The 23980-nt window shown below is 50.5% G+C and overlaps 1 protein-coding gene across 1 annotated transcript in view; it reads left to right on the forward strand.

The window, feature by feature from the left end:
* Window positions 1-17341: 17341 nt before the first annotated feature.
* Window positions 17342-23980, forward strand: part of MVB12B (multivesicular body subunit 12B) — a 256508-nt gene continuing 249869 nt past the window's right edge. Inside the window, exon 1 of the mRNA XM_040631900.1 lies at window positions 17342-17483. The gene's annotated coding sequence lies outside the window, so the exon portion shown is untranslated. The remainder of the gene's footprint in view (window positions 17484-23980) is intronic.

Below are 23980 nucleotides of genomic sequence, written 5' to 3' on the forward strand. Positions count from 1 at the left end.
TCCACTTCCTTTGTCTCAGTGACATCCTTATTTCTGAACCACTCACCTGACCAGTGCCTTTTTTCAGTCTACAGCAGCTAGACCCAGCCAGGTTTTGGCTGTGACTCTGCAGCCGTGGTGGGCTTCTGGTCTTTGTCGAGGCATCCTGGGTAGGCACCCACCCCATCTTGTCCAGCTTTCTCTGTTCGGTACAGTGTGCCCCTCTGTCTCTAGCCATTTCCTGAGGGGGTGCAAGAGAGAGCAAGGAGGCATCGTTCTAGATGTTGTCAGTGAAGAGGTGGAAATCACAGTCAGTTTGCAGTAGGTGAAGGACACAGCAGAGTGCCAGGATCCACAATGGAGGGGGCAGACCCATAAGCCCGGACGTCACCCTTTGGCACTTTTTCTAAGCATCTCCTGCCTGTAAAGGTGCCACTTTTTGTGAATGCACTCAGAGGCAGCACCTGCGCCCCCGGCTGCCCTCCCCCGCCTGCTCCTGACCAGGCAGTGAGCCCACGAGGGTATCATACGTAGACTATTTTAAGAAAACCAGCAGAAGAAGGAAATTAAGAGCTTTGATGGAAAGAAAAATATGCTCAAGGGAAAATTTTTTAAGATAGTACAGCCTTTAGCATAGTATTTAATGATGGGATATGCCAGGGAGTTGGGGAGGGTGATGGGGACACCGGAAAAGGAGGTTTGTTGGCAGAGTGGGGCTTCTGGGGAGCCGAGATGGAATAGGGTCTGGATAGAGGTGCCACCGTGGCAGGACAGAGCAGTGTTCTTCTGAGGTCTTGAGAGGGGGCCACGGGCAGAGGGTGTGAGTACAAGAGATGGTGTGTGTTTGGGAGATGGAAGTTGGGGGCTCTGTTCTTTCCATTGATCATGAGACCACATGGATCCCCAAGAGTGAGGGGAGAGATGAGGAGGAAGGAGCTTGGGACCGAGATAAACAACTGGAATAACTGAGGGGGTAGTGGGAGAGGAGGCTGGCATTCTCTCTCACACACACTCTCACCAGGCTTTCACTCCGCCATGTCCCCAAAGCAGCTTGGGTCAAGGTCACCTCTGACCTCTGTGGTGCTCAGTCCAAGGTCAGTTCTCAGTCCTCTCAGATGTCCTCCTCCTTAAAACACTGTCTTCATGTGGCTTCCAAGGTGCACTTGGCTCTCCTACCTCCCTGAATGCTCCTCCTTATCCTCCTTTGCTGAGTCCTCTTCTCATCCTAAAACAACTGCGTGCTTAGGGCTTGGGCCTCACACATCTTCTCTAGGGACACTCACTCCGCAAGTGACCCCTTGCCGTCTTAGAGCCTTAAATCCCATCACTCAGAGGGCTCCCAGAAACCAGTCTGCAGCCCTGACCTCTCCCGGCACTGCAGGCATATGTTGCAACAGCTCCACGTGGTTGCGGGTCAGGCACCACAAACAAGACACACCCACAATCACAGTCCTCAGTAGCCTCCTTGAACCCGCTTCCCCTAGGCCTCGCCATGTACCAGTTAGGCTAAAACCCGTGGAGTCAGTCATTCTTGACACCTGCCTTTCTCTTCCAACCCACATCCAATCCATAAGGAAATTTGTCAACAGTCCTTTCAAAATCTATGTGGGACTGGACCACTTTTGACCACCTCACCACCACCCCCGGTGCAAGCCAAGGGCATACCTCACTTGGATTCCCGTGGTGGCCTCCTGACTTGCCTCTCTGCTTCCATCCAGGCCCCTCCAGGCACTTCACTCTGCAGCCAGAGGCATCCTTCTAAACATAGATCAGGTAATGTCACTTCTGGGCTCCAAGCCCTCCTCCAGGGGGCTCCACCTCACTTGGAGTAAAAGGCAAAGAGTCATGCCCTGGCCTCTCTGCTCACCTTGCCCCTCCCTGCCCACTTCCCTGACATCATCTCTGACAACCCTCTCCCTGCTCGCTTTGCCCTGCCACCATGGCTGTCACTGCTCCAGGCTGGCCTGGGGCCCTGCTTTGGGTTGTGGGTGGCAGCTGTTGTAGTTCAATCATCTTAAAACTCATTTGAGGTGATGTGGAAACCCACCTGCCAACACCACATCACGAGATGCTTGGATACAGCCAACTGCACAGCCAGGTCATGCTCCCACCAGGTCAGCGTCTGCTCTGTGATGCACAGGCCATGGGGGAGTGGAGCAGCCGCTGGGGACGCTGCAGATGGCACAGGGGTTGTCATTAGCCAGAGAGCAGCAGGGTCCAGGCCCTGGTTTGGGGAAAATGATGGAGGAGGGGGGTTGCCTCACTGGAGAGGGTGAATTTTTTTAATTTTTATCATAAAAAATTGCAAACATTCAAAACCGCAAAGTATAATGAACGCTCTGTACCCATCACTCGGTCTCAGTAATTATCAACTCATGACCCAATTTTATTTTCTCTATGTTACCATTCACTCATCCTCAGTCATTTGGAAGCAATTCCCATACTTAATAATATTTTAACCTTAAAAACCTTAACATTAAATCTCTTATATATGAGGTTTAAATTTCATCCAGAGCTGCCTCCATGGGCTGGGGATTGACCCTTGTTCCTTTACTCCCAGAACCAGATGGGCTCTAAGCTCCAGACTCTGGGCTCTGAATCCAGGCTCCAGGCTGGGCTTGGGGTTCTGAGGCTTTGGACACCATAGTCTTCACCCTGTGGGCTGGGTTTCCAGTAAAGGACAATGTCTTGGGCAGAATGCTGATCTTTCAGTATATGATGTTGGTGGAGAGGGCAGTTGAGAGTGGCTGCTCAGGGACAGGGACTTTCAGAGTGCCATGCCTGTAGCTTGGGCCAAACTGGCAGGGTAGGGCACAGAAGCCAGGAAGCCTCCCAACACCCTTCCCAAAGTGACTTAACAAAAACTCAGATCCCAACTGGGAATTCCCTGTTCCCAACAGGCTTTCTAGTAGAAATTGACAAATGGATTCTAAAATATTTATGGAAAAGCAAAGAAACTACAATAGCTAAAACAATCTTGTAAAAGGAAAAAAAAAGTTGGAGGATTTACTCTACCTGATATCAAAGCTTACTGTAAAGGTATAGTAATTAAGACAGAACTGGCATAAGAGATCAAATAGGTCAACGAAACAGACCCACACATACAGTCAGTTGATTTTGTTGTTGTTTGACAAAGGCAGCAAGGGTATTCAGCATGAATAGGAAAAATCTTTCCAACAAATAGTGATGGAACAACTGGAGAAATGTATGGGGGAGGGGAACCCTCAACCCCTACCTCACACCACACAGAAAGATTTAATTCAAAATAGATTTAAAAAGCTACAACTATAAAGAAAATGTGGGAGACAAAGATACAGACGTAGTGAAGAGAAGGGCCATATGCACCCCAATGTTCATAGCAGCAATGTCCACAATAGCTAAATCGTGGAAGGAGCCGAGATGCCCTTCAACAGATGACTGGATTAAGAAGTTGTGGTCCATATATACAATGGAATATTACTCAGCTATCAGAAAGAACGAGTTCTCAACATTTGCTACAACATGGACAGCACTGGAGGAGATAATGCTAAGTGAAATAAGTCAAGCAGAGAAAGACAACTATCATATGATTTCTCTCATCTATGGAACATAAGAACTAGGATGATCAGTAGGGGAAGAAAGGGATAAAGAAAGGGGGGGGTAATCAGAAGGGGGAATGAAACATGAGAGACTATGGACTCTGAGAAACAAACTGAGGACTTCAGAGGGGAGGGGGGTGGGGGAATGGGATAGACTGGTGATGGGTAGTAAGGAGGGCACGTATTGCATGGTGCACTGGGTGTTATACACAACTAATGAATCATCGAGCCTTACATCGGAAACCGGGGATGTACTGTATGGTGACTAACATAATATAATAAAAAATCATTAAAAAAAAAAAAAAAAGAAAATGTGGGAGAAATACATTGTTGACTTTAAGGTAGACAAAGATTTATTAGAGGACACAAAAAGCATGAAAAAGTTGATAAATTGGACATTATCAAAATTTAAAATTTCTTATCAAGGTACTGTTAAAATCCACAGGTGAAGATGATTGGAAGAAAACATTAATACATATATCTAGCAGAGGACATGTATTCTTTTTTTTTTAAAGATTTTATTTATTTATTCGACAGAGATAGAGACAGCCAGTGAGAGAGGGAACACAAGCAGAGGGAGTGGGAGAGGAAGAAGCAGGCTCATAGCAGAAGAGCCTGATGTGGGGCTCGATCCCACAACGCCAGGATCACGCCCTGAGCCGAAGGCAGACGCTTAACCACTGTGCCACCCAGGCGCCCCAGGACATGTATTCTTAATATATAAATATCCTATAAATTAATAGGCAAACAACCTAAATAGAATTGAGCAAAATACTTAAAACACTTCACAAAGGAAAATATATAAATGACCAATAATCACTTGAGAGGGTGATCAGTGGCATTTGTCACAAGAAAATGCAAATTAAAATGAGATACTGCTCCACCCCACAGAATGATGAGAATTAAGACTGCCAATATTGGGACTCCTGGGTGGCTCAGTGAAGTGTCCCACTCAGTCTTGGCTCAGGTCTTGATCTCAGGGTCTTGAGTTTGAACCCTGCATTGGGCTCCATGCTGGGCATGGAGCCTACTTAAAATAAAAAGATGACTGTTCATACCAAATATTGACAAGGATGTGGAGCAACCAGAAATCTCTTAACTCTGCTGGAGGGAGTGTAAAATAGTATAACCTTTTGGAAAATAATTTTTTTTTTAAACAATCAATCAACATTTGTTTAAGATTTTATTTATTTATTCGACAGAGATAGAGACAGCCAGCGAGAGAGGGAACACAAGCAGGAGGAGTGGGAGAGGAAGAAGCAGGCTCATAGCAGAGGAGCCTGATGTGGGGCTCGATCCCATAACGCCAGGATCACGCCCTGAGCCGAAGGCAGATGCTTAACCGCTGTGCCACCCAGGCGCCCCAACCTTTTGGAAAATAATTTGAAAGTTTACTTAAAAAGGTGAACATACGGGGCGGCGCCTGGCTGGCTCAGTGGAGGAGCTTGCGACTCTTGATCTCGGGGTTGTAGGTTCAAGCCCCACGTTGTGTGTAGAGATTACTTAATAAAATTTAAAAAAAAAGGTAAACATACATATATTGTTCTACTTAGCAGTTTGACTCAAAAGTATTTACTCAAGAGAAATTTTAAAATGTCTATAATTTGTATTTCTGCAAAAAGATTTATATACAAATGTTGACAGAGGCTATTATTCGTAAGAGCCAGACAATGGAAACAACCAAATGATCATCAACAGGTGGATGAGCCATCAAACTGTGGTAGAGTCCTGCAGTATTTGAGTATTTGCAATAGAAAGGCAGGAACTACTGATACAGATCCCCAGAGTGCATACTATGTGATCTTGTTGATACAAAGTTCAAGAACAAACAACTCATTTGTGGCAAAAGAAATAGAACACTGGTTACTGTTAGGAGTAGGGAAGGGAGCCGACTGCAAAGGAGCAAGAAAAAATTTTACAGGGTAATGGAAGTGTTCTGTATATTGGTTGGGGTGGTGATTTCATGGGTATATTACATTTATCAATATTTAAGGATTGTACACGTAAAGATGTGTGCATTGCACTGTATGTAATCGCCTCCTCCCCCCCAAAATCTGGGGAAGTTTTGGGTCGTTCACTCCAACCTCTAGTTTTAGAGAGATTCCTGAGACCCAGAGAAGGCGAGGGACCTAACTAAGGTCGCACAGCACGTTGCGACTGGACTGGAGTAAGAGCTGGAACCCAGTTCTCCCCCATTCTGTCCAACGGTTCTACTCTCGGAGGTCCGTGATCTGGGAAAGAGAAGAGGGAAGGAAGACGGAAAGGGGGTGGAATAAAAGAGGGAACCCCCAGCCCCACACGCGGCTGTCCACAAAGCTGTGGAGAGCCATCTGCACGCAGGACTGGGCAGCTTGGGGCCTTCCCCTAGCATTAAAGAGAATCAAAGGTTACCAGGGTCCAGAGGGGACCTGAGGTCGGTGGTCGCACCCCTCCCCACCCCATCCCGTCCCGCACCAGGCTGGAGAATGCGCCTGCGCAGTGCGGGCAGGGGTGGTGGAGGGGAGAGCGGGAAGGCGAGAGGGGGAACCGGGTGGTGGATGTGGGGGGAGGGGAAGCCCTGATGGGGAGAGGCGGCAGAGCTGGAGCCTCCGCGGACCTGCTTGCCCCTAAATCACGCGGCCGCATGAATAATAAATAAGGACCGCTTGGATCCTTAATAGTAGTCGCATGTCTTATTAAACTAATATTTCACAAACTTTTATTCTCCCCGTGGTTGGAGGTCGGGGACAGAGCCCCCCTCCTCACCCCAGCCTGCGGCGGGGACGGGCCTGGGGGGCAGACCCGGGCGCAGGAGCACAGCCCGCCCCCTCCCAGAGGGCCTGGAGGGGGACCGCTCCGTTGGTCCAGCCCGTTTGCTCATCCGTTTAGCACAGGTTGACAGGTTCCTCCTCTGTGCCAGGCCCTGCATACCGGGACACGGAGCTGAGTGGGACACGGAAAGGGAAGACAGACCCTAAACAAACCATTGTCCTTGGGAGTGAGTTGTGCAGGGACAAAGTAATGCACAAAGGGTTGGACTGCCAGGAGGAGGGGACAAGCATATTCGGCTGGCAGGAAGCCTTCATGGAAGGCCAGACCTCATCTCCCTCACAATGAGCACGAAGAAGTCCTTCCAGGTAGAAAGAATAGCAGCCGCAGGGAAGCTCTGGGGTCATCCAACTGGGGTAAACCCTCCTCTGTCACCAGCCACGTGGCCTTGATGCTGTCCCTGGGTCCAGAGAGGACAAGGGACAAGCCCTGAGAGTCGTTCCCACACTTGCTGTGCAGGAAACCAGGAGGGGGACTCCTCTAGGAGCAGAAAGGACAGGGACCCTGCAGAACCAGAGGCCTAGGGTAGGGGTCCAACTGTGTCCATGCTTTTCTCTCACCCAGGAATTTGTTTTCCTCAAAGATCTGGGTTCAAATCCTGACTCCACCACTCATCTTTAAAAGCAGAGTGGAGGGTGTCCACACAGCTTCCAGCAACTTGTAGGGCTGTTGAGGGAAGAGTCTGAGATCAATGCACATAGTGGGCATCTGATCAATATCTGTTCCCATCGCTCCCCCTTGGAGCCACAGCCTTCTGTGCTCCCTGCCACTCCTCCAAAGGCTCCAGTGGATGGCCTCTGGGAACCAAATCCGGGATATCCCACCATCATTGCACTGCTGGAATAGCCGTCCCTCCTCAGCTCCATTCCTGCCTTCTCCTTGTGTCCCCAGGGGACTGGCACCCACCTAGTGCTGGGCTCCGTGCTGAGCACCAGGGCTCTGGGCTGGGTGGGGACAGGGATCTCTGCCCTGAGGAGGCCCCAGTCTTCCTAGTCTTGTGGAGGAGGAAGCCACAAAGGCCCAGCTTCACCTTGAGGTGCTGGGAAGGCACCAGCCTGGCCAGCATCTAATTCCCTCCAGCAGCTCCGACTACCAGCCCTGTGCTGTCAATCCCGACTCTATTTCCAGCCCACACCACTCTCCTGAGTGTCAGACCCTGTCTCCCAAGGGCCCCCGGATAGGATGTCTCCCAGGCCCTTCTGAATCTACAGGGTCAACGCTGAATTCCCCACCTGCCTCTCAGCCTTTACTTTCGGCCAGATTGCTTTCTCCTTATGAAAGGAAGCATTACCCCCCCTCCCCCATTGATGAGGTCAGGTTGTGTGACTTCCTTTCTCCCACCCCCAACCCCATCCAGTCAGCTGAAATTCAGCCAGTCCTGCCTCTGAGCTGGTCCTCAAACCTTTCCTCTCCTCCACCTGTTCCCACTGCCCTGGCACGGGCCTCTTCTCCCTGTCACCTGGCCTGTTTCCTGGACCCTACACAGGTCTTCCTGCTTCTACTCCCCTCACCAACCCATTCATCTCTCATCCACTATTGGATTATTCTGCCAGCCACTCAGGTATAACCTCAGAAGGCTTCCATGGCTCATCACTGCCCACAAAATGAAATTCAGCCTCCGTAAGCTGACATTCAATGCCCTCCCCACCTAACAGCTCGTCCCGACCCATTATTCTAATCATAGTTCCCTCTACAGCCCCCAATGCGCCTGCGTGCGCGCACACACACACACACGCACGCATGCTGGCCCAGTCACCCAGCCTCAGCTCTGTCCCTTGAATATTACTGTTTTAAGGCAGAAGAAGGGAGAAGTCAAAGAGTAAAGACCAACAAGCTGCATTTCTGGGAGTGAGTTTAACCTTTCTGAGCTGCCTCATCTATAAAATGGGGAAACACAAAAATTTTAACAGTTATTATCAGTAACAGTAAACATAACAGTATAGTATGAGTTTCAATATCTCAATTAAACTTCTAGAATGGAGTATAAAGGGATGATCGATGAGCCTCTAACAAGAGGAAGTGTGTAAGCCAGGAGAGGGATAGATTTGCCAAGAACAGATCCAACTGTCCCATGTTCTTGTCTACAGGGCGGCTGGACCCCAGTAGGTGAGAGAAGTGAGGCTGAGAGAAGTCTTCTAGATTCCTAGAAGGTAGGCAATAAGGTCTGTTGGGACATATTTGTAGGGGATGTGGGGAAACATGGGATGGACAAAGAGCCAAGTGAGTATCAACATGGCAGCCTATGCCCACACCGGGGGTGGGGGGAGGGAAGTCTCTAGTGGAACACCCCAGGGCTCAGGGCTGTTCAGCTGTGGTCTCGGCCCCTTGTGCATTAGGTAGAGGTAGTTTTGTTGGTTTTATAGGGCTGGGGGAAGCTGTGCTGGCTGCAGAACCAGGACAAGGAGAGAAAAGCTCAGTCACGACAAGACACATGTCCCAGGGACCCATGGACGCTCTTATATTTGGAAATGACTTAACGGAGAGAGTCCTAGGCTACCCAGTGTGTGGGGGGAAAGGGTGGGAGGTGGGAAGGAAGGATGATAATAACAGCACTGACCACTAAAGAAGCATTTCCTCTGGTATTAAGCCCCTCACACACCAGCTCTCTTACACTGGAGGCAGCTGGAGCTCCAGCAGGTCAAAGGACCTGTGCAAGGTCACCTGGGCAATGGATGGCAAAGCCAGGACATCAGCCTAGGACACACTGCATTAGTGCCTGTTGCCCGAAGCTGCTTCCCATTGGGGTGGCAGCCTCAACAGCCTGTAGACTAAGGTCTTTTTATTTTTTATTATGCAGAACAAATCACAAAGGAGACAGAAAGGGAGAGGGGTTGCCCCCTCAACTCTAGGGCAGCCCCTGGTGCGTCTCTAAGAAACCTCAGGGTTCTGGGCGTCGAAGTCTGAGCACTGTGCTTCTAGGGTAAAGGGAAGAGTCCACCCTGTTCAGCACATAACAGGTCCTTGGCTCTGCCCCTGGAGGCTCACCTGGCTGGAGCTGCCCAGGAGAGTAGACCGGCCAGGAGGGGACCAGCCAGCCAGCCCAGCAGGGAATATTTGGAGCACCTGAGAGTGGTCACACTGGATGATCAGGAAGTGGGGTGGGGAGGGGTGCCTGGGTGGCTCAGTCGGTTGAGCATGGGACTCTTGGTTTCAGCTCAGGTTGTGATCTCATGGGTCATGGGATGGTGCCCCACATCGGGCTGTGTGCTCAATGGGGAGTCTGCTTGGAGGTTCTCTCCCTCTGTCCCTCCACCCCACTCGCACACGCGCTCTCTCTTTCTCATTCTCTCTCTCTCAAAATGAATAATAAAATACATCTTTCAAAAAAAAAAAAAGGGGTGGGGGTGGGGTGCTGTGAATAGCTCCTGGTAGCTGACTGCAAACCTCTGCAGGGCTGAACTGGGGTGGGCAAGGGGGTGGGGGGCCTGAAGGCAGCATGTGAAGACTGATTTTGAGGAGGGACCCTCTCAGAGTCAGTTTCCCAAGAATGGTAATGAGTTCTCCATCCTTGGAGGTGACCAAGTCAAAGCTGGGTGATGCTGGCCAGAGCTAGTATATGGGGAATCCAGGCATTAGAGATGCACTAGGCTTTCAAGGGTCCTTCCATCCTTGAAGTTTGTGATGCTTTTGCATAAACTGTGACTGCCTTCTGGAATGCCTTTCCTTCTAATTCCACCTCAAGGCCCAAATCAACCCCTACTTCTTTCAGGGAGTCTTCCCAGAGCTGCCCAATCAGACCACATCTTATTTTTCTTGATTCATTTGTTGTAAACTAGACACTCTATCAAATGGAAGAGGATCAAATCAAATGGAATTGTATGCAAACGGACTAGAACCAGGACAAACACGTGCTTACAGCATCCGCTAGTGCTGGGCACTGGTCCCCAAGGGCACGGATGCCGATTTGTTTAATCCTCTTAACCGCCGTTGGTATAGGTATGTTGGCTCCATGTTCCAGGTGGGGGTACTGGGCACGGGGAGTGAAGTGACCTGCCCAAGGTCATACGGCTGGGGCCAGGGGTGGCGTTGGGACTTGAACCCAGACTGGCTGGTTCTGGAGGCCGTGCTCCAGGCTGCCAGGACGAGGAAATAAGAACACAGAGTAGAGCCAGCACATAGTAGGCACTCGACATGGCTGGCCTTCCGTACCACAGCCTTGCCTCTCTCTGCCTTTGTCCCTGCATCTCCCCATCACTGTCCCTGCCCTACTCAGCTCTCTTGCTCTTCATTTTCAGTCTTCCTGGCTTTGTCTGTCTTTCTTCCCCTCTCCCTGCCCCGTCTCTCTGTCCTCACAACTGCCTTCTCCCTCCTCTGCCCTGCCTCTCACTCCATGTCCCTGTTCTTGTCTGTCATTCTGTCCCTCTCTCTGTGAAGTCTGGCCCCTTTCCCACCAGCCCCTGCATGGCCCCACTGCTGCGTGTGTCTGCTTTCCCTGTCTTCCCGGTGCCTCTCACCACCAATGCATCCTTTGTCTTTATGGCCAGCCCGGGTCTCTCTTCCTCTCTCCCTCCATTTATGAGCCTGTGTGTTAGTGGACAGGGCAGCGGGCTGGAGGCCACTCACTAGTGACCTGTCTCTGCGATCACCTCATTATTTATCACCGGGGACGCCAGTGTTTCCATAAATTACCCCGACCCAGAGCCTCCTGCGCCAGAATCAATAGTCGCCTCTCGCCTAATACCCAATTATTAATAACCACGGGGGAAGGGTGGCCAGATGTGGCTAGATGTGGCACTCTAGGCCCTTGCCTGGTAGGGGGAGGGGAGGGCTGAGAGGGAGCCGGCACCCATGCTGCGAAATGTCTGCTCAGGGCCAGAGTTGGGGCCTGGAGAAGGAACCAGGGTGCCCACATTCTCTCCGGGACTGGGTGATAGAATCAGAGACACGGTTCCACTCTGAGGTCGGCGGGGAGAGGCAGAGCTCCATCTCTAGGCGTCTCCAGTCTGAGGACGGAGACAGGCCATGCTCTGAAGTCTGCTCTTTCGGGACCCACTTGGGACCCTAGATATGAGAACAGCTTCCCCAGGGAGGGAAGCTGTGCCAGGACCTTCATCCGCCAGGCTGCAGGCAGGCTTGAAGCCGCCAGAGGCAGGGTGCTGGGAAGGGATTTGGTTCCATCAGGGTAATGGGGTCACAGGAGACTTGAGCCCTGTAGGTACCTCTGGATAAGTATCTGAGCCTGTGGGAGATGCTATTGGTGGAGGAGGGACCAGAGAGAAAGCTGAAGGGCAGGGAGAGGGACAGGGCACTTCTGGGGGTGCCCAACTGGTGGAGCCAGCGGCTGGGGGCTCTGGGATTGGAATCAGAGCATCTGTCCATGCAGGTGATGAAGGGACAAGGGCCAGAGGAGAGGGAGGCCAAATCCCAGAAGCCTCTGACCTTGATGTCCTGGTACCCAGGCACACTGATCCCTCAACTACTGGCTCTGTCCTCACAGAGAGGTATTCATCAGAAACAGAGGCCTCATCAGAAACACACACACACACACACACACACACACACACACACACATACACACACACACACACCATCAGATCAACACAGTCACAAAGCAAAGACAGACATGCTAAGAAACAGAAATTCATGGAGACAGAAAGAGACCATACACAGACACATGCTCTATTAGTCACAAAGATGCGCTCGCGTGCACATGCGCGCGCGCACACACACACACACACACACACACACGGACATCTATACACAGCCAGAGACACAAAGACACACTGATAAACACAGATGCATGAAGGCACACAAACACCCCCACTGACCGAACTACGGATACATGTTTGTACCTATGTATGCAGATCCCTCCCTACATTCACCACACACGCGAGCATCGTACACTCGTGGCCCATCCCATACACGCGCCCTTTGTGCACACAGTGTGCGCTCACTGGCAGTGCAGCCTCTAAGGGCATCTTGCAGGAGCTGGGCTGAGGCTTCGGTTCCTTTGGAGCTCAGTTGGTGCCAACACTGCCACCGTGTGGCTGCAGGGGAACGGCGCCACTCCGGCCGCAAGGCTAGCATGCCAGGCCAGTGGTAAGGACCGGAGGGACAGAACTGAAGGCTCGCCCCCAGACTTGGACCTCTTTATTGAGATGAGCCCCGAGTACCATTTTGGCCACTTCCCAGTGAAACCAGACATGGGCCTGGGGAACTGGGGTCAGATTGTGTGGCAGCTGGAGCTACTGGGACCAGTGCTGTCCACCCAGCAGGGCCTGAGCTGCCTCCCTTGGCGTCGGTCTCTGCAACCTGTGGCTGGTGTCAAGTGGTAGGCAGGCAACCCCCATGCGTAGTATACTGGATGCCAGGTTGCTTAAACTTTCCCAGAGAGACTGGGGTTCAATCCCAACCTGCAACTTTATTATTTATTCTTTCACCAAAATGTACTGAGGTTCTGTTTTGTGTCCAGGTACAATGGTGGGGTAATAGAATGATGAACGTTGTATAAATGGTGAGCATTCAATAAATGTCAGGGGGCCTGACATTGAGGAGATAACACAATATTTATTAGGTTGAACCATGGGAAATTGCCATTGATATAGGTTCAAAATGGTCAACTATTGTCAATTTCCTGTGTTTTACCCTAATGATGATAAGAATATCAGTGTTACAAAATAGGACAGAGGGGCTCAACCTGGGGAGAAAGAATGTCTTGGAAGGCTTTCTCTGAGAAGATGAATCTAAGCTGAACTTGAAAGGATGAGTAGAGATTAAGTAGCTAATGGCAGTGGAAGAGATATGCAAAGGCCCTGAAGTAGGGGGAGCTGGCATTTTGTGGAAACTGGGAATTAGAGCCAGAGAACCAGGAGGTGAGGGGTGTAAGTGAAGCTGGAGCAATTTGGGGAACCAGGCTTTCTATGGAGGACCCTGATCATGCCATGTTTAGGACTTTGGACTTTTCCCCAAGGGCCCTGGGAAGACCTTTCCTGAAGAAGGTCATCAGCAGAGGAATGTCACAAGTAGCTCATTGTTTTGGAAAGCTCACTCTGGCCTCTGAGTGGAGAAGGACTGGGCAGTGAGGCAGGGAGTGGAGGAGAGAGGTGGTGATGGGTGAGAGGGCAGAGCAGAGTCCTTGGTCCAGTCACTCTCTGAGCCTGAGTTTTGTCCTCTGTCAACTGAACTGTAATTTCCTCTTTGCAAGAAGGATGAAACTAGGAAGTGAATGGAAAAGCACTTGGTAGCTGCTTGGCATATAATGAACAGTCAAAAAATGGCATTTTCTTGAGGTGACTTGGTCTGTTAAGCATCCAACTCTTGATAACAGCTCAGGTCTGGATCTCAGAGTCATGAGTTCAACCCTGGGTTGGGTTCCACGCTGGGCATGGAGCCTACTTTTAAAAAAAATGGCGTCTTCTTCTTCTTCTTTGGAACCCAAAGGAAACCCCCCACCTTCCAACTCCTGCCATAATTCAGCATGATCTGTGCCACTGGGGGCAGGCTGACTATGGAGCCCAGAGCCCACTGAAGCACATGCGTCCTTGCTCTGGTTGTCAGAGGGCCTGGAACTCTCAGATGTGCCCCCCGGCCCCAGTTTATGCTCTAGATATCCCCAGGGGTGGGCTCCCTTGGGAGAGCAGTGCCTGGGGGGACATGCCCTGGCTTTCCATCCTCTTGGATGCTGCACACAGCCAGGCAGACACCCAGCCATATAAGCTTGCTGAAGAGGTGTCATTTTCTCCCTTGTACAGATGGGGACACTGAGGTCCTGGGAGATTAAGTCACACACTGAGTAGCCACACTGGGACTGAAGCCACAGCTGACCCCCATAACTATGCTTTTTATTTTTTTTCAATCTCAGGTGCAGAAAGTTGAGTTTGTCATACATCTCAATTTCAGGCCAGGTATTCATGAGAGGTCTGTCTCCTGACTTGTTATTACTGAGGCATTAATATGTGCCAGCTCTTCTCAGTGCCCCATTGCGCACCAGGCTCAGTGACAGGACCTCATGCCAGAGGACCCACAGGTGGTTCAGGACAGTTCCTGTCCTTGGGGAGCACGTGGGTGCAGGGCAGCCAACTCCTGGACAAGGAGCATCCACTGTCCTGCCCTGCCGTGCTGATTGGAGGAATTTATCTTAAGGAAAATAAGGTCAAAGGTCTATAAATGTGTTTGTATCAGAAGGATAATAAAAAAATGCATGCCTTTCAGTGAGGAATAAATGCATTATCATACATCAATTTAATGGAATACTATGCAGCCATTAAAATAGATGGTGTGGGTATTTATTTATTGATGCGGAAAGATGGGCAAGCTTTGGTGTTGAGATTTTTTTCAAGTATGCCATAGAACAATATTTATAGAGATTCCCATTTTGAAAAACAGGTATGCTTATATTTTCTTGATGCTAAGATATACATATTTTTCCCATTTTTGCATTTCTGAAATCAGGATGTGCATTGCAATTAATATATATGCTTAATGCAGTAGTTCTTTTCTCCCTAAAAGCTGTGTAATTAAATCAGTGATGCATTCTATAATCAGTGTTGTCCTGGAATCAAGAAATATGCATACACAGACACAGACACACACACACACTCACACATATGAAAAACTCCAGAAAGATATAAACCAAAATGTTAAAAGTCGTTAATTCAAGGTGATTTTCATTTTCTTTTGCAGCCTTTCTGTACTGTCTGCATTTTATAAACTGAGCTCACCTTATTTTCTATTTTCTATTTCTATATTCGAAAACAGAACAAAGGCGCAGTTCCAAAAAGCGAAGCGTCTCATACACTGAAGACCACAACAATGGCTAACCAGGTCCCCCAACGCAAGCTGTAGGAACTCGGAGGAAGGAGAGAGGAGACAGGGGAGCTCTGTGGAGGTGGTGAAGGAGGTGGGCCTCCTAAGACAGGAAGGATTTGGGTAGATGGAAAACAGGTTTGGGCACAGTAGGCCCCAGACACCGCCTCAGAGGAGACCCGGGGATCTGGAGCTCTCCCCATGGCTGCGGGCAGATGGTGTGACTTGAGGCCACACAGATGACCATGGTGGTTTTAGGTGGTGGGAGTTAGGATAACAACACAGCCACCATTTACTGAGTGTTGACTCTGTGCCAGGTACTGTTCTGAATTTTTCATAAGTACTTTCTCATTGTTATGGACTGAATTGTATTCCCCCAGTGTTGATATCCCAGACCTCTGTACCCAGGGTGTATTTGGAGATAGGGTCTTTTTTTTTTCCCTTCCAGTTTTATTGAGATATAACTGACATATGAGATAGGGGTAATTTAGAGAGGTAATTAAGTTAGATTGAGGTCAGGGCGGGCCCTAATCCAGTGTGACTGGTGTCCTTAGGAGAAGGGGAGATTAGGTCACAGACATAGAGAGAGAAGACCATGGGAAGTTACAGGGAGAAGGCAGCCACCTGCCAGCCAAGAAGAGAAGTCTCGGAAGAAACCAACCCTACTGACACCTTGATGTCACACTTCCAGCTTCCAGAATTGGAAGAGAATACATTTCTGTTGTTTAAGGTCATCCAACCTGTGGTGTTTTGTGATGGCAGTCTTAGCAAACAGATACACGTGTCTACCCTACAACGACCCTTGAGGGTAGGCATTTCTGTTCTGTTTTGCTATGGGATAGGCTGCCCTAAAACAGTAGCCTAGAATAACAATTATCATTTATTTTGCTCTAGGGCTTGGCAGGGTCAGCGCATCTCAGCTCCACGTGGCATGGGTTGGGGCAGATGGCTTTCAGGATGGCTCACACACATGGCTGGCCAGTTGGTCCCACTGTCAACCAGGACCTACAACGGCCTCTCCACGGGGCTGCTTCGCTTCTTTGCAGCCCAGAGGCCAGATTCCAAGAATGAGCCTCCCAAGAGTGTGGTGACCTAGCCTCGAGTCACATGGCATTGCTTTTGCCCTGTTAAGGCAGTGGGAAAGGTCCACCCAAGCTCAAGGGGAGGGAACACCGTTCCTGCCATCCCCTGGAAAGAGTCATGGTTCTTATGAGAATGGCGCTTGTGGAATGGGATCTACATTGCTGCTGACGTCTTTGGAAAATGCAGGCTGCCATAGTAGATGCTACGATTGTCCCCCCTTTACAGCTGAGGAGATTCATGTAGAGAAAGAATTTCAGTGACAGGCTAAAATCAAGCATGCGGGTGGTGGCACTGAGTAGGTTGGTGCTGGATCATGAAAGGCCTTGAATGCCCAGTTCAAGGTTTAGGTTTAAAGTAGGTAGGCAGTGGGGAACCACTGAGCCTTTTGAAGCAGGGGGTGACATCAATAGATCTGTGTTTAAGGACAATCACTCAGGCTGCAGAATGGAAAGAGGTGGGGAGGAGGAAAGTATGAAGGCCATTAGGTGGCTGGGGCCGCAGTCCTGCGGAGAGTGGTTGCAGCCCAAGCCGAAGCCAAGGAAGCGCTTGGGGGAAGGGCCTGGCCACCGCTGCTTCTCAGCATGAGGGCCGAGGGCCGCTGGGTGGTGAACAGTGCCCTCCCCTCCCCTCCAGGACTAGCGGAGCTCCGTGCGCCCTTGGTTCCTCCAACAGCCTTTGCCTCACAAGGCCCTGCACGGTGGCTGGGCCAGCCCTTGCCCTTTGGAGCGTCTGGCTGGGGCCCGCCGGCACCTCGCACTGGCTCTCACCCCCTGCTTGTTCCATCTCCCTGCGCACAATGAGTTCTTGGTGTTTGCGGAGTGAATGAACGAATGGGAGACAAGCCACAAAAGACAACATCCTAATAAACTGAGGGAGAAAAAAGGCAACTAGACCCTAAACATAAACCTGCACGGAAACGCAGATTTGGGGTTCCCAGCTTCAAACCCTGGCAGGAAATGGGAAGCCAGGGCTTTGGAAGTAGGAGGAGTAGGAAAACCTGCGCCGGGACGGGGCTGGGTTCTGATTGGATGCAGTGCATGTCAATCGCGGCTGCTCGGTCGGTGAGCCTATCTGCCGGCTGGCAACCGCGGGATTGAGACGCCAGAAGCCTCGCGGGTTCGAATCTCTCCCTGCGAGATCTCGAGCACGTTCCTGCGTCTGCAGACTCAGTTTGCTCAGCTGCAAAGTGGGGGTGAGCGCGGCGCCTCCCGCCTGGCGCTGCGGCGCTGTCTCAGCGAGGCGCTGTTTGGAAGAGGCACCGGCGCCGGGTGCAGCAGAAGTCGGGGCTTGGTAAGTGAATACCCATCACCTGGGACTTCTGGCCTGAGACCGGCGCCAGCTGAAGCCCCTGGCGGCGGTGACGTGTGTTTCCAGTAATGGTCGGCTCCCATTCTGCCCCCTACCCTCTTTAACCAGTCCTCCCAGCTCCTGAAGGGCGGGGACTGTGTCTCAGGGCCCAAGCAGGGCCCGGAGGAGGGCTGAGAAGGGCCGGGATGTTAGCGGCTGTTAAGATTCCCTCTGGGGCTGTTCACCAAGGGAGGGCGGGGCGTGTCTGGGGCAGAAAGGCCGCCACCTGCTGGTAGAGGTAGGCTGCTTCATCTGCAGACACTCTGGATGCCAGCCAGGAAGCCCAGGCCCAGGGGGGACAGGTCAGGGGGAATGAGGGACTCCTAATAGCCAGCAACCAGAGAGAGGAGGCAGGGAGGGGACATCTGAGTGGACAGACCGTGCCAGGATCCATGGCAAGACCTTCCAAGGGGAATGCCATCTCATTGTCCCTATCTTACAGATGGGGAAACAGAGGCTCAAAAACATTACAGGCAGTTAGTGCTTTGGACTCAAGCTTGTCTGGTTCCCAAACTGCTCTTTATCCTCCATCATGCGGCCTCTGGAGAGACTTTGAGGAGGGAGAGATACCTACACATTAGTAAGGTGGACTCCAGCAGTCCTATCTTGGGGCCAGAGAAAGGTGGGCACCCTCACATAGGTCCCTGTGCCCCAGGTACCTCTGTTGGACTCTTCTTGAATTGGTTGTGTTGCCCCTGAACCTCTGAGGAGTGTTCCTTCTCCATTCACCAGTCCGAACAGGGGCGGGGGGGGGGGCAAAGACAAAGTAGACTTCACTCCTGTGTGCTGGGAGGGCTGAGGCAGCTGAGCCTCACTGGCCCAGCCAACAGTTGCGGCAGTGGGAGGCGGGTACCCAGGAGGATGGGGTCGGTGGGGAGACCCTTGCAAAGCAAACAGAAGGGAGGAAGGACCATAGGACAGGCTGCTGGCCCCGGATCCCCCACTTTCCCCCTGGGGCCAGATTCACTCTCAGATTCACTGCCCAGAGTGAAGTTCCCATATTCCCAAGAGTTGCCTGGGCTCTGGGCTAGATTTTGGGCTTCAGGCTGAACTCAATCCCATCTTTAGCCTGGTGTGATCTTCACCCCCCTGGCATCCGTGCTGGTCACCTCATGGCCCCTCAGCCATCCTCATCAGGGCAGGAAGCTCATCTGGTGCCCGCAGTAGGTACCAGAATTGGCCACACTGCTCTAAGGCCATCAGCAGCCCCGCAGGGCCCCAGCCTTGCCCATACTCTCTCCACCTGGCTCAGCTCAAGGCCAAGCTCTTACAGCCCTTTGGACACTGGTTCGAACAGGTCCCTGTCCAGCGGACTGGCCTATAGCCAGGCCAGATCCTGAAAGATGCCCCCTTGACTCCCCCAGCCCATTGTATCTAAAGCCCCCGTGCCCCACCTTCTCCTAAAGCCCGCCTCCCCCCCTTTCTGTTGGATCTGACATTCGCCCTGTGGCCCAGACTCCCAGGACCACCCCCCCAGCCTTGCCTGGGGACCCTGCCCAGGTTCCAGCTGGCTGGCAAGCCCAGCCAAGCATCACAGCTCCCGAGACATCCCTGAGTGACAGGAAACAACTCGCTCCTTCCAAGAGGCGAAGCTCTGACAAACACTCACTAGGAAATAATAAAGTGGCAAAATAATTCTGCATCGGACACACTTACCAGAGCAGAAAGCGTCTGTGGAGGAGACAACATCTTGTACCATCTATCTTCCTTAAATCCCCACGCTGTGACAAAGTGGAGGGCAAAATCATGATGAATGATCGGACACATTTAGCCAGTACCTGTGCTCTGTAACGAGCGTGGCCCGGGAAAGGGGCTTTAATGAAGATCTGTGCCCCCGCCCCAAACTGGGCCTCGTCGGAAACAAGTCTTTATTACAAAATTGGCGCCTGGTTTTCATACCACGAAGGATGGAGGCGCGAGGTGTGACATGAATTAACGCTGGCACTTGCAGGGTCAGCCCAACCCTTGCTGGCGGTACAGAGACAAACAGGTTCGGCTCCCGCCACCACCCTGCGTCTGGTTGACAAGGTGCCAGTCGCCTTCCGATCGTGCAGGAACACGCCTAGGTTTTGTTCCTACCCGGCCCGCCATCATTTATTCTGTTGCCTCATTTGAATATGATGAATACTGTAGTCCTTTATTTGTTCACAACAACCAAATAATTGTAGATCCGTGGGCTTCGGGGCAATTAATCACATTTTTCCCTCCACCAATCCACTATAAACATGACATTGAACAATAAAGTACATTAACCTCTGCTTTGCACAAAACTTTGCTTATTTAAACACTGCAAGGTTATTTGTTTTCCTTCTTGCCAGGCCCCTGCCACAAGGGGAGGGTGGTGAGAAGGCCCACCTCATAACCAGCCGAGGCTCTCTGGCCCATCCTGGCCCCCAGCTCAACCGTGCACAGGGTGAGGAGCAAGCAGGTGTGGCTGCGGGTACCGGGGTGGGCATCTCCAGGGCAGGGCCTGTGACTGTGAGCACGTGTGCATACGCATGTGAGTACACACAGATGTACCCAGATGTGACTCTGGGTGTATTTCTGTGAATGCGTCTGTATTACATGTGTGTTCATATGCACATATATGTTTGTCCAAGTTTGCTCTCGGAGCAGAGGTTCTGAGGTCAAGACTTAACACCATGTGCGTGATTATGTTTGCGTATAGGTGTGTATTGTGTGTATACGTGTGCTTATATGTGTCTCTGTGTATAAGCATCCCTGTGTGTGCACGTGTGTGGCGATTTTAAAATATGGTCACTTTCTTCCTTCACATTTCTCCCATCAAGAGGTAGGGTCTCTGTCCTCCCCCGCTTGAATCTGGGTGGGCTTGGGACTGCTTCAACTAAATGAATGTGACAAAGGTGACGCTGTGTGATTTCCAAGGCGAGGTCATAAAAGGCCGTGCAGCATCCACCTTGCTCATAAGAACCTTCCCTCTTGGGGTCCTGAGCTGCCCTTTCAGAAGCCAGCTACTCCCGGGCCCCCATGCTAGAGAGGCCACATAGAGAGACCACATGGAGAGGCCCTGAGACTTCAGGAGGGAGAGGGATGCCCGGGGAGCCATGTCTGTCATCTCAGGCCGGGTGCCAGACATGTGAGTGAAGATGCCTCCAGCCATTTGATTCTTTCCACCTGTGGCCGTTGTCATGGCGGAGCCGTGACAAGCCATCCCCACAGAGTGCATGGGCACAAATGGTCGTTGCTTTGTGCCACCAAGTTTGGGGTAGTTTCCTAGGCAGTAATATATGGCTGGAGCAGCATGTATTTTATGTGTGTGCTCAAAGCCTGTGTGAATGCGCGTGCGCACGCATGCATGTGTGTACTGAACGTGTGCATATGTCTCAGTGTGTCTCAGAATACACACGTTCCCAGGTCAGAGCCTGAGAGTCTAAGCATGTGTGTTTGGTGGTGTGTGCATGTGGACATGTGTTTTTGCAGATGGTGTGTGTGTGTACGCATGTGTGCACAATGCTTTTGTTCCTTCACTCAGCAGATATTTACCAAGCACCTGCTGTGCCACTCTCTTTGTTCTTCAGGGAACAAAACAAAGGTTGTATCTTCATGCAGCTTTCATTTTAACAGAGACAGACAATAGATGATAGACCTAAACAGTTTTTAAAAATTATGTAGTATGTTAACGTGGGCCAGGCAAGGGGATTAGCCAGTGTAAGAGCTCCAAAATGGGAGCACAGGGCCAAGTTCAAGGATGAGCAAAGAGGTGGAGGGAGTAGGAGAGAGTTATAAGGGACTCGGTGTGAGCCAGGCGGTAGGGGCCAGTTCAGAGTCCTTGGCTCTCTCCTAGGGCCTTGGCTTTTAGTTGTGGGTGAAATGTGGAGTCTTTGCAAGGTTCTGAGCATGGTGTTTCCTAACCAGCTTTTTTAGAGGATCACACTGGTACTTTCAGAATAGACTCTGGGGCAAAGGCAGAGTAAGGAAACCAGTTAGGAGCCTAGCCCAGCAGTCCAGTGGCCCGTGATAGTGGTGGAAGTGGTGAGAAGTGGTTTATTATGGATATTAGGAGAAAGTCCTGGAAACAAGATTTCCTGGTGGATTGGAATGTGGGGTGAGAGAGTGGAGTCAGGGATGACTCCAAGATTTCTGGCTTGAGAAATTGGAAGGAGAGAATCACTGTTAGCCAGGATGGAGAAGGTTCTGGGAGTAGTGGGTTTGTGATGGGGGTAGATCAGGATATCTGTGAACCTCTGTGTCATCATATGCATTTATGTGTATGTGAGTGTGTACATCTGTGCAAGTGTCTGTATGTATATTTGGTTGGACTGTGGGCTCACATGGGTTTGTGTGCTTTAGCGTGTCTGTGGATAAACATTTGTGTCTTTAAGAAGATGCTGAGTGGGTATTTGTACTGTGTGTGTGTGTGTGTGTGTGTAGTGACTTTCTGTGTCTAAGGATTGACTGGATGTGCACAGCCATGCAGGGACAGTGCTGGCGAGGCCAGCCCCCCACTGCAAGGCTTGTCTTGGGTGGGCGGGGTGGAGGTGAGGTTCACTAGAGCAGAGTTGTGCCGAAGAAGCTCCTGAAAGAGGACCCCAGAGCAGGGAGAGCCAGGCTTTCATGGAGCAGAAGTGCTGAAAGCAGTAGGCCCCCTGTGGATGGGGCCGAGCGCCCTCTGCACTAGGTGGTGCCCGCGTGCCGACAACAGGGGATCGGCCAAATGGATTGTGCATCAACACAGGGTGGAATATGGCCTTGCCTTTGAAAATGGCATCTTTAGGGAATAAATCTTTGGGAAAAGCAGTTCTTCCCAAAGAGAAGCCATCAGGTGCATACTCCGTCAGCTCACAGCCCCCGGACTTCTTGCCTGCACTGTGCTGTCTTCCTTCCCAGTGGGGTGAACAGAGGAGCTGCTGTGCTCCTCAGGGAAGCATCCCCTTGCTCCCGAAAGAGCCTGGTTCCATCTTTCCTTCACTGAGGTGCTGACTGCAGCTGCCCTGTCCGGTGTGGTATCGCGCCTGGAGCACACCCATTCCTAGAGCCTCAGGTACATGGTGTGTGGCTACTGATTTGGGGAGCACATTCTTTTCTATTCCAATCAGAAAAGATGATCTAAAACAGGACAACCACTGTTGTTCGTAGTTTCGTCATTTTGTCCCAAGGCTATCTTAACTGTCCCATCCTCTGTCATAAAATAGTCCAAGTTCATGTGGATTGCCTCCACATTATACAAAAGAATCCCATTAGATCTATGTAATAGATCATTACATCAGCGATTTCGTGCTGATATGGATGGACACGCGATTCGCTGGCGATTTTGGAAAGACACGTGCACACCGGAGGGTGTGTGTGTATTTACAGTTTATGTAAACAGTATTGTGTAACATAAACTGTTTTTAAGATCTGTCTGCATCGCTCTGTGTCCTTATGATCCTTTGCTTCATGACAATAGCGAGGGCCAACCCAGGGTGCCACTGTCTTCCCACAAACCCGCAGCAAGCATCCTTGTAGATTTCCCATTGTGCACGTATGTTAGAATTTCTGCGGATCCTGGTGTGTGGTGTGTGTGTGTGTGTGTGTGTGTGCGTGCGCGTGCGTGTGTGCGCTTAATTTGCATAAGTACTATGGGACCACTCTCCAAAGAGGCTTTACCAATTTACACTCCCATTGGCCATGTGTGAGGGATCCTATCTTCCTCATTTCTGCCATTAATTGGTATTACCCAGCTTTCTAGTTTTTGCCAGTCTAAAGGTGTAAAGTGCTGTCTTGTTTTAATTTGCATTTCTTTGACTGCTAATGAGTTTGAGTATCACTTCATGTGCTTATTAGCTTTGGGGGTTTCTTTTTCTGTAAATTGCCTGTCATATCATTTGCCCATTTTTCTATTGGACTTGATGCCCTCTTCGTATTGCTTTACAGAGCTCCTTGTATATTCTAGATGTTAATCCCTTGTCAGTTTTAGACTTTGAAAAAAAATCTCAATCCTATCATCTGACTCTTAATTGGCCCATGTTATTTTTTTTATTAAACACAACTTCTTAATTTTGATGTAATCAAATCCAGCAAATTTGTGCATGATGGTTTGTGCTTTTCAAGTTTTGATAAGTAAGCCTCCTTGACTTTCCCTAAACCCAGAGAGATCCTCCCACACTGGTTTCTGTTAACCCTATGATTTTTAGCTTTCACATTTAGATCTTTAATTTTCTTAGAGCACCCCCTCCCCCGTGTATGTAAGGCTAAACAGGGAATAAGTTATAATTTGCTCAGTAGATTGAGCCATTTTTCACTAGTCCAAAATCATCCTCTTCTTCCCACCTCCTTTACCCCTGTTAAGTTCCTGTGCTTATGTAGGTAGGTCTTGGAGTTCTCTGTGTTGTTGCATTGATACAGTTTTCTGTTCTTACGCCAACACTGCAGGAGGCCTTTGTGTGTGTGTGTGTGTGTGTGTGTGTGTGTGTGTACTATGGATTTATAATAGGTCTCAC

Source organism: Ursus maritimus, unplaced genomic scaffold, assembly GCF_017311325.1.
Source record: "Ursus maritimus isolate PB19 unplaced genomic scaffold, ASM1731132v1 scaffold_17, whole genome shotgun sequence".
NCBI classification, from domain to species: Eukaryota; Metazoa; Chordata; class Mammalia; order Carnivora; family Ursidae; genus Ursus; species Ursus maritimus.